The sequence below is a fragment of the Harpia harpyja genome, chromosome 1 (assembly GCF_026419915.1).
Source record: "Harpia harpyja isolate bHarHar1 chromosome 1, bHarHar1 primary haplotype, whole genome shotgun sequence".
Classification (NCBI taxonomy): domain Eukaryota; kingdom Metazoa; phylum Chordata; class Aves; order Accipitriformes; family Accipitridae; genus Harpia; species Harpia harpyja.
This window is the reverse complement of record NC_068940.1, coordinates 12,127,329-12,136,626: the sequence shown is the minus strand read 5'-3', so window position 1 is coordinate 12,136,626 and position 9,298 is coordinate 12,127,329.

The window sequence follows — 9,298 nt, the reverse complement described above, 5'->3', positions numbered from 1 at the left end:
ATGATGAAGAGGATGAAAAAGGTTGCAAGACACTTGTGGTTTTAGTTCATATGAAGAAAGGACATCAATTTATAGAAATCGATGTGGAGCATGTCATGTAATTAAAGCTTTGGTCCCCATTTCATTACTGCAGGCAAACGAGGCTTGCACTCAGTGGTGGGGAGCAGCCACAGGAACTGGTTGTGGCTCCCTGACTGAGGTAAGTTTATGCTGTTCCCTTTGGCAAATCATTGTCTTTTAAATTCCTCAATGCTTTGTTCAAAGTGCAGCTGTGTTTCAATAATAACTTATTTCTGTATAATTCCAGTTCAGTGGTTTTTATTACATCTGCTGCTAACATTTTCACACGAGTACTCCAGCTGTACAGCAGTTCTCTGCAGTCAGCACTAACCCAAAACCATGCCAGAACTGTCTCTATTAGTTTCTGTGTTACCAAACTTTTGTATACTGAGCTATTATACACCACTCTCATCTTACTTTCTTTTCATTCCACTGTTGTCCCAGCTCTCCAAAACTCTCTGTTTTTATGGCTAGCCCAAATTTGCTGCCACAAGATTTTGCTGTAGTTCCTATTTACATGCGATATTACCCAAGTACCAAGTTCTACAAGAGCTGTCAGCTTCCAGATATGAAATCTGAGCCTGCTCATTCTTTTCCAGCGTGGTTGGGTAATGTGGTGTTCATCATAGGACAGGACTAATGATACCAGCTCTACTGAATCACCACATGCAAGTAGGCACAGGGAATATTTCCTCTCTTTTGCTGTGTCAGTAACCTGGAGTCCAGACCAGAAACATCATCTGTGGATCTGTCTTTAAGATTATCCCAAGAAAAGTGTGCAGACTGTGGTGAATTGTGTCCATTGGCTAGTGGATCGGGGGTTTAGCAGCTAACACAAAAACATCAGGCAGGGTTTTTACTGATTAAGGCTGTGCCCGGAGAATGACAGACTAGATCTTCTGAGGTGAATCATCCCCACTTAACAGCAGAAACCACAGTTCAGAATTTCATGTCACTTAGAAGACTATTCGCTATTCAGTTCTTTATTGCATATAACCATAGCAAGGCTCCTATAAATACCAGGTAAAAATGAACAGGAAACAAAAGCAAGCTTACTTTTCAGTCAGAGAGACCTTTCATGCAACTTCCTAGCCTTATTTACTGCATGTGTATGTGTGTGTGTAGGGGGCTAAGTAATTGCAGAGGACATTGGTGTCCTTCAACAGATGGTACTTTTACAGGTGGACCACTGCTCAGAAGGCTCTAAGGTGAATTCATCACAATCATTTTTAAGTGTATTTTAAATCAGGCTTTACATCCAGATCTCTAGAGGTAGAAGGTCAGTGCTCCAACCCACTGTGCTAGTGGGCACCTTAGCAGTGTTCTCCTCAGCCTTCTCTTGGATTGCCTTCTATATAATTCTTATTCTAGTGATGTTAGGCTCTATCCTCAGGCCTCTTCTTGTTTTTTTGGTTTCTTTGCATTTGACCATTTTAAAAATAATTTTGCTGAACTATTCAGGCTGCTCACTTGCACTCTAAGAATTACCTTCAGCCACTTTGAGAGGGAAGGACATAGAGTAAAACACACAGCTTAATGAAACAAACTCAGAAGGTCTTTGTGAAGTGAGTACATAAGATTGTTCAAAACATTATTAGAGAAAATCTTACTTGCAGTTGCCATTTAATCAAAATTTATAGCTGAGAAGATTATTCCACTGGTGCATTTAGGGAGCCACAGCAGTCTATCATCAGTTCACAAGAGGTTGCAGAAAAAATTTTGCATGACTGTTAGGATTTCAGGATGTTTTCATATACATCAATCCCAAATGATTTAATCCTTTGCTGTAAACACATGGGCCACTGATTGCAAGCTGAAAATTTGGAGTTTAAATGTTTTCTGCCCTTTCTAGTTACTCAGAGTTCTTATGAGGAAGAAGAGGCTGATGTCTGTGCCCTGTTCTTAGAAAACATTTGTTTCAAGAGTCGAGATTTCCATTCAGTGAATCATTTCAGGTAACAGCTCTCTTATGCTCATTTTAATAATAGTGGTTTGGGTTTTTTTTCCTTTTCAAGTTTCATTTTAGATAGAGAACAGTCCCATCTGACCACCAAAGTAATTGAAAAGAAAAAAAACCCCAAGTTTAGTAGCACATCCACCCTGTCTACCAAATCTTTCCTCTCTAGATGCTCATTAAGAGAGTTTTCACCTTCTTTGTATTGCACAGGAGGAAACAAGATTATGGAGCATGTTATCTATTATACAAGTTGAAGACAGGAATGCAGAAAAATGTGTTGACAATACTTTCTTCCCAAGAATCCTTTATTTAAAAATGAAGATAAGTGAATGTTGAATGATAAATGAAGGTAAAACTGCTGATATTAGGACTTAAATGCTCTTATCCACATTTTCCTAATATTCAGACACTTTGCAAATATTGAGTTTTCTTTTTGTAGAAGCAAGTATTTTCTTATACGAAAGCTCCAGAAATTATCTAAAACACATACCTATCTTACGCCCCTCTGGTCCACAAAGCTATCTTTTTCTGCCAGGAGAAACCCTCTGCTGACAGTTTTTGCTGTTGTTGTGAAAGTCATTTTACTATGTCAGTGGAAGAATTAGTTTTACCTGTCTTAATCATGTCTCCGTTATGGACGATCTGCTAATGCAGCATGGCTGTTTTGACAAGCAAAGAGCTCTACTGGTGTAGTTACACCCCTGTATGCTGCAGCAGAGGTATATCTACCCTCAATACAATTTACATCAGCAAAACTGTGCTTTTGCCAGCATGGCTTATCTTATCATTGTCTGAATGACACAAGCTGCACTGGTGAAAGTAGTTCTGACTGCATAACTGTGAACATTTGCTGCTTTTGGTAGGGTAGCTTGGTTTTAACCTCAGCTGCAAATCATATCCCTTTGTACATCTGACTAGTGTAAGTAGGCCTGCACAACTTTATGGCATAGACCTGTCCTGAGGCAATTTTGCCTCTGGTTTAAGGAGGCACAAAGCACAATTTAAGCAGGTACAAAAGCACAAGTGGATCTTCTCACGCCCATTTACCTGAGCCCTGCCATTTTCTTCTGCTTCCCCCTTGATTCTTTGTCTACTGCATCCACTGGCCGTTTTTCCCTGGTAGTACAGTTTCTCTGTTCTCTTCCCTAAATCCTGTCACTGCAGCCTCCCCCAAGTTACATTAATCTCTGCCCTTGAAAGTTGTCCTGCTTTTTCCTTCCCTGCAGGGTAACTGCTCCCTTGCATACTTTCTTCATGACTGCTGCCTCACTTCCTATTTCTTCACTTCTCTGCTGCTTGCTGGCCCTCTCTGCCTATTTTCTGCTGCTTTGTGGGTGCATCTCAAAGCACTGTCTACCCTATTTTCCCTGGGATGGTTGGGTTTCTTCCCCACCCCCTTTTCTACTTGAACTCTTGGAGCTATAATTAGCTGTGGCATGAAGTTAAGAAAATAAAAATGTAGGCTGGAAAAGTCAAAAGAAGTGTCCTAACAGCAAAATCTGCAAGAGTACGGACCAAGCTCTCAACAGAAGCTGTTGAATCCTCCGTAACTGAGGATATTTAAAACTAAACCAAGACAGTACTGAAAAGTATATTGCATAGAGCAATACTGTGGCAGCCTCGGCGAATGAATAGCAGGTATTTTCCACCTCTAGCCTATAGTACCAAAAGATAGTAAGTAATGCTTCAGCTGGATATTGCTGCCTGCCTTTAGCCGCTGCTGTCTCCGCTGGTGCTACAGCAGCCCTTTGAACAACTGAACAAGAAGAAGTCGCTGTTAGCGTGAGCATTTATTTTGTTTGTGAGAGATTTCAGAATCAGCTCTCCCTAACAAATGGGACATGGGGAAACACACAGCTGGCTTACTACTTGCCTTCAGGAAGGAAAATAATCACATTTAAACTAACAATCAATTAGGTGTGAGAGGCTGGGTGGTCAGTAAGAATGAAACATGTCACTTTCACTACCAAATCACAAGCTGGGCATTAAACACTAACTTCTTTTTGCACACCTGTGTTTTTTGCATTACCTGGCAACAAAAGCTTCTGGGCAATAATGCAGAGTTTTAAAAGAAGTGAAAGTATTGCAGTGGGTGGTTTTGCTTACCGTTGTTCTTTTTCCTGCTCCATCTCTACACAGACACGTTTGCACATGGGCTATACAACCTGTTTCTGAGGCTGTACATTAGTGATCACAGAACTGTTTGAGAATGTAAATGTCAAACATCTGCTTGCTAGTTTTTTCACGCTATCTTTTTAAAGAGTCTGAGGAATAAGTAGGCTGTGCTGTTCCAAAATTTGCTAAGTAATTAAGTATGCAGGGGGGATCTTACTTAGTTTTATCCATTTAAAATGTACTATTTTTTAAAATCTTCCTCTTTTAATAATTTTGATTACTAAAATTGTAATAACACTCTTTTGTGCCCAGTTGTTTGTTTTGGTTACAAGGCTGAAAGACAGGTCAGTTCCTTACATATCACTTTAGCCATTCTCTACAGTTACCTTTTTATATAGGATATATAATGGTATATCCTATATACCTAAAAAAATAGGTTTCAGTTGTTGATCTTCCCCAGAAAGGATTTAGAAACATTGGTCATTGCTAAAATAGTTTAGGGGGATAGTTTATGCTGCTTTTTACACCCTGAAAATCAGGGCTGGGGAAGGGACTAGTTCATCAAGCTGGTCCAGTCCCAGAAGCAGGGCTGCTCTGCATTGCATCTATCTGCTGGAGGCTCCCACAGTGAAAGGAGAGAAGATGGGGCCAGCAATTATTGCAGCCAGACACTTCAAGCAGTCCTGCAATACGCCCTGCGGGCTGTGATCTATGGGGGAAAAAAGTGGTGTGGATTTCAGAAATTCTGTCTTTGTATTTCCAGATGAGTCCTTAGACAAGAGGTAGTCTTAGCTGGCTAGGTGAGTCAGCTCAAGCTCTATTTTGCACTGTTGAAACAGCTGAGAGCAAACAGGGAGCAAATACTTAGCACTCGATCTTTTATTTGTGCTGCATGTTATCACTAAAATACTGTCTGCTGAGAACAGGTCATAAAGCTGAGTGGATGGCTTGGTACCTGAAGAACTACACTGGGATTTTGGGGGAAAGACAGGTTTTATTAACAGCTTTGCCATTGCTAGCCTGTTGAGATGTGAGGGAAATTGCTTAAGCATGCTGTGTTACCTCAGCTTTTCTAAAGGCAAATGTTAAGATAAGTTTGGACTGAAGCTTCAGCCTTGACTTTCTGATCATCCAAAGCTGCCCTTGGAGATAATGGGTGGGGTTGCTGCAGGAGCAAGTTCCACCACTCTGCTCCCTCGCTTCCCAGCTGCCTGATTTCCAGAGGCCAAGGTAGCTGAGCATGGCGGTGCATCACATCTACCCACACAGGGAAAACGGGAATGCTATATGATGCTGTGTCATCTGACAAATGCTCTGAGAGAGTTTGCGGCTAGTCTTACGCGATGTGCTTTCCTGTGTGGTTTTCCACCGCACAAATTCATCAAGTTTAGTTTTCCAAGCATTTTTTAGGAAATATATTTGATTGAACTTTCCCCCTTTTATTCTGTATAATTAACCTGCCTGTATGGTGGTCACGCTTGTCAGTTCTGCGTTTATTCTTAAGGAGTTTTTGATCCAAGAAACCTGTGTCTCAGTTGAAGAAAAAAAAAACCTCAAAAGCCAAACAAAACCCCAACCCATGAGAAGACCCAGCAGTGGCATGTTTGTTCATTTAAAGAAATACCTGGTTGAAATGTAAAGGAAATTCGAGCATTTCTTTTGGTCTTCGGTTTTATAAAGACTTATTTCTCAAAGCCCTCGGGGCTGTGTTCTCTGATCCTCCAAGCAGGCTTTTCCCTGCATTAGTATGTCAGCTGAGCTCTGCCTCTTGGCACGAGTGAGGACATCAGGAAAAGGATGGCGGCGAGAGGACTCCGGATGCTGTGCAGGCATAAGCTCAGGCAGTGGACGGGGCCTCCAGTGCCTCTGACATCCTCTGTGGCTGGACAGCCACACGCCAGGGCGAGGGAGCTGGCTCCTGGCAGCTGTCCTCACCCAGCAGTCGTGAGGTGTCAGAAAGTCTGGGCCCAATGCTGCCTCTTACAGCGTGTAAAATACTCCTGGTTAGTAAGAGAACTGCCTTACTCCGAATGTTTTGGCTGAAAGGGATGTGTAAGCACTGCAAGAAATGAAAGTAACTTCTAAATACCATGATCTAAAGCAAAGAGCATTGATAATGTCTAGTAAGACGGGGGGAAAGTACGATTTCCTTGCTAACCTTTACCTCCTCTTTCAATGCCAATGTTGGCTTTAGTCTCTGCGCTTTAAGACATCGTTGTATCCTCAAGTTGCGGCCTTCATATAAGCTACACATCCTGTTTTTCTTCTCTCCTTGAATACCTTTAATCAGCATCTCTGATACTTGAATGGTGGGTGGGGGCAGAGCTGTCCTTTTCTTGGGACCGCAGCAGGTGGCTTGTATGTTGCCAACATGGCTATGTCACCCAGTGGTTTTAATGAAATTGATAATACACAAAATACCTTCACAAAACTATTGTTTTTACTTGTACTATTGTTCATTGCACTTAACATCCCTGTGTAGGATCAGAGAGGTGTGTGAGGGTTATATGGAAGTTAAAGTCTTTCTTACCCCTTAGCACGTTTACCATCATTGTTGAGAATTGATGTCATGATATCCAGAAAGTATACAAACCATGTGCATTCTTAGGAAAAAAGACTTAATACGTCAACTGTCACACATAGAGTGATCAGAGGAGATGGGATAAAACACAGCAATGCAGATAGTAGAAAATGCAGAGTGAAAAGGATAGCGGTATCATGTAAGCAATGTAGTAACATTTTGGGAGAGTAATTTTATTCATAAAAGTGGTTTTTATTAGACAAAAATTATATCTACTTTTTCTTTCACTGGAATAAAAAAAAAAACCATTTGCTCAAAATTTCACATTCAGTCTTAGACCACAGTGAGTTTTGACCTCTCTGATGTGTTATAAAAGTCTGAATGATGGAAAGTTTGAACATGCAGTTATTTTAATTTCTCTTGCCCCGTGATAGCCCAGAATTAGAATTCATTCCTAAACTGTTAAAGACACATCACTTTTTACTATTTCATAAGCCCTGGTAGTTAATTTTTTTTATTACGTAACTTTTTTGCCCTTTTTTTATTTACAGCATTACCATAACATAGAATATGCTGGTTCACCCTTCATTACATCTTTCTGAAAGAACAGGGATGTTTAAAACATAAAAACATAAATCTGATAAAAAATATTACCTACATACTTTCTCCAAGCACTAAAATCCTGGGGTTTTTTTCCAGCGAGAGCTTTACAATACCTACATTATTTGCATTTCCATGTTTATAGAGCAGATTTCAGATGCTGAATTGAACGATGCTTGTTTTCCCATTCTGCCTATCCACTTGCTAAACTTCCTGCATGGAAGGCTGCTTAAGCACCTCTGAAGTTAGAAAATACAGTGAAGGTGGATGGGAATCTTCATGCAAAGGTGGTCCAAAATGCCTCCAAGACTATTCTAGAGATATTAGCCACAGGTCAATGAGACATTCGTTGCCAGCCTCCAAAGATGATTATCCATACAGGAATTTGCACCAGTTTCAATTACAGAAATTTATGTAAATGTCTGTGCAAACAAGGCCTTAGGTTGTAAACTCGTAGGCCTTATCTCCATGTAGTTTATATGTATGTGCCATGCAGGCTTAAATCACAGCAGTCTTCCAGTGTCAATAACATGTTTTAAAGGCTGAGCTTGAGACAGACAACTGTTCAGGTTTTTGTTTAATTGGATGCCTGACCGCAAGAGATACTGAAGTAACGATGTAAGCTGGCTATAAAGCTATTGAATTTACCAACGGTTCTGCCCCTGCAGGTTGGCAGGTATAATGGGGACAGAGATGAAAAGGTTAAAGACACTTTACAATGAATGTATTTTTAATTACTTCCCTTGATTGTTTTTTGGTAAAATAAGAGCCTTGTAGCAGAATGCACTTTGAAATGTTTGCTGCTATATTGTGGGGTAAACTATTATATAGCTGTTCAGTCGGTCAGCAACTCCACTTTAACAGCGCTTAATGGTATTGAAATATATACACAAAGCTCACGTGTAATACTGCAAAAAATTCCTGTAACAAAAATTCAGCCTGCAGAAACCACCACAACAAACGCACGTTAAGTTAAAGCTTGCAGTTTCGTGTTCATAATACATGCGCGTGCCTTTCAGTTTTGCAATTTTGGCATTTCCAGGTTCCAGATCACCAGATCTGCAGGTGTTTTACCTGGGAGTCCAGAAGGGAAGAGGGTTATTCCTGACATGAAGCACAGCTCATATCTTTGAGACAGGTCCTGTGTATTCCTGACTTGTATGCCTTTATCCAATCTTTGAAAAGAACAGTGCAAAGGAAATTAATAATGACACCTTACAGGCAAAAGACTGTTTGCGAAAAGAATTGGTTGAGGGCTTACTGCCACATACCTGGAATTTGGCCTTCCTTTCCACACGAATCCCTTTTCAATCAGGAGACAGGATACCAGGTAAGCTGGAACGAGCCTTTTGCCTACAGGCCAGGACTTGATTTCCTTAAAAACCAGCCTGTGACTTCAGGTTCCATCTCACCAATAACGGCTTTAAAAGGCCTAGTTTTAGTAGCTTTAGAAATAGTGCAAATAACCATTTCCTTAAAGTGTAAATTGGTTCCTCCTATACTCATTATGGCGCTCCTCCCAAGCACTTTTGCTTTACTTTTTTTTTTCCAACAAGCTTTCAGGATGCAGTATTTCCAGATATTTTATTTTTATGTGCTATTACTATTTGTCACACAACTCTAAACCGGTACTGGCTTTAAAGTGAAATCCCCACGACTCTGAACACCTCTCCATCACTTGTTGAGTCTTCTACATCTTTGCACTTCCACTGCAGTGAAAGCGACGGAGAGGACCGTAGGTGCAGTGCCACACACAGCGCGCTGTGCAGTTTGTAACGACCTGTACTTGCAAACATCCGAATCTTGCCTTTGATTAGACACGGTATTTGGACCTGCTGTTCCTACGCTGATGTTCTGGGTCTTGTTAAATTTCATGTCCTTTAGGTTTCGTCAGCCGGATGGATGACTGACCCCAGCAGGGACCCAAAACGCCCGAGGAGGAAAGTTTTCTGAGGACACCGACACACAAAACCAGAAGCTGACTTCGGCACACGGAGCAGCGGATTCCTGCCTGCGGCCGCTGTACCTGGTGAGGCGCCGGGCTG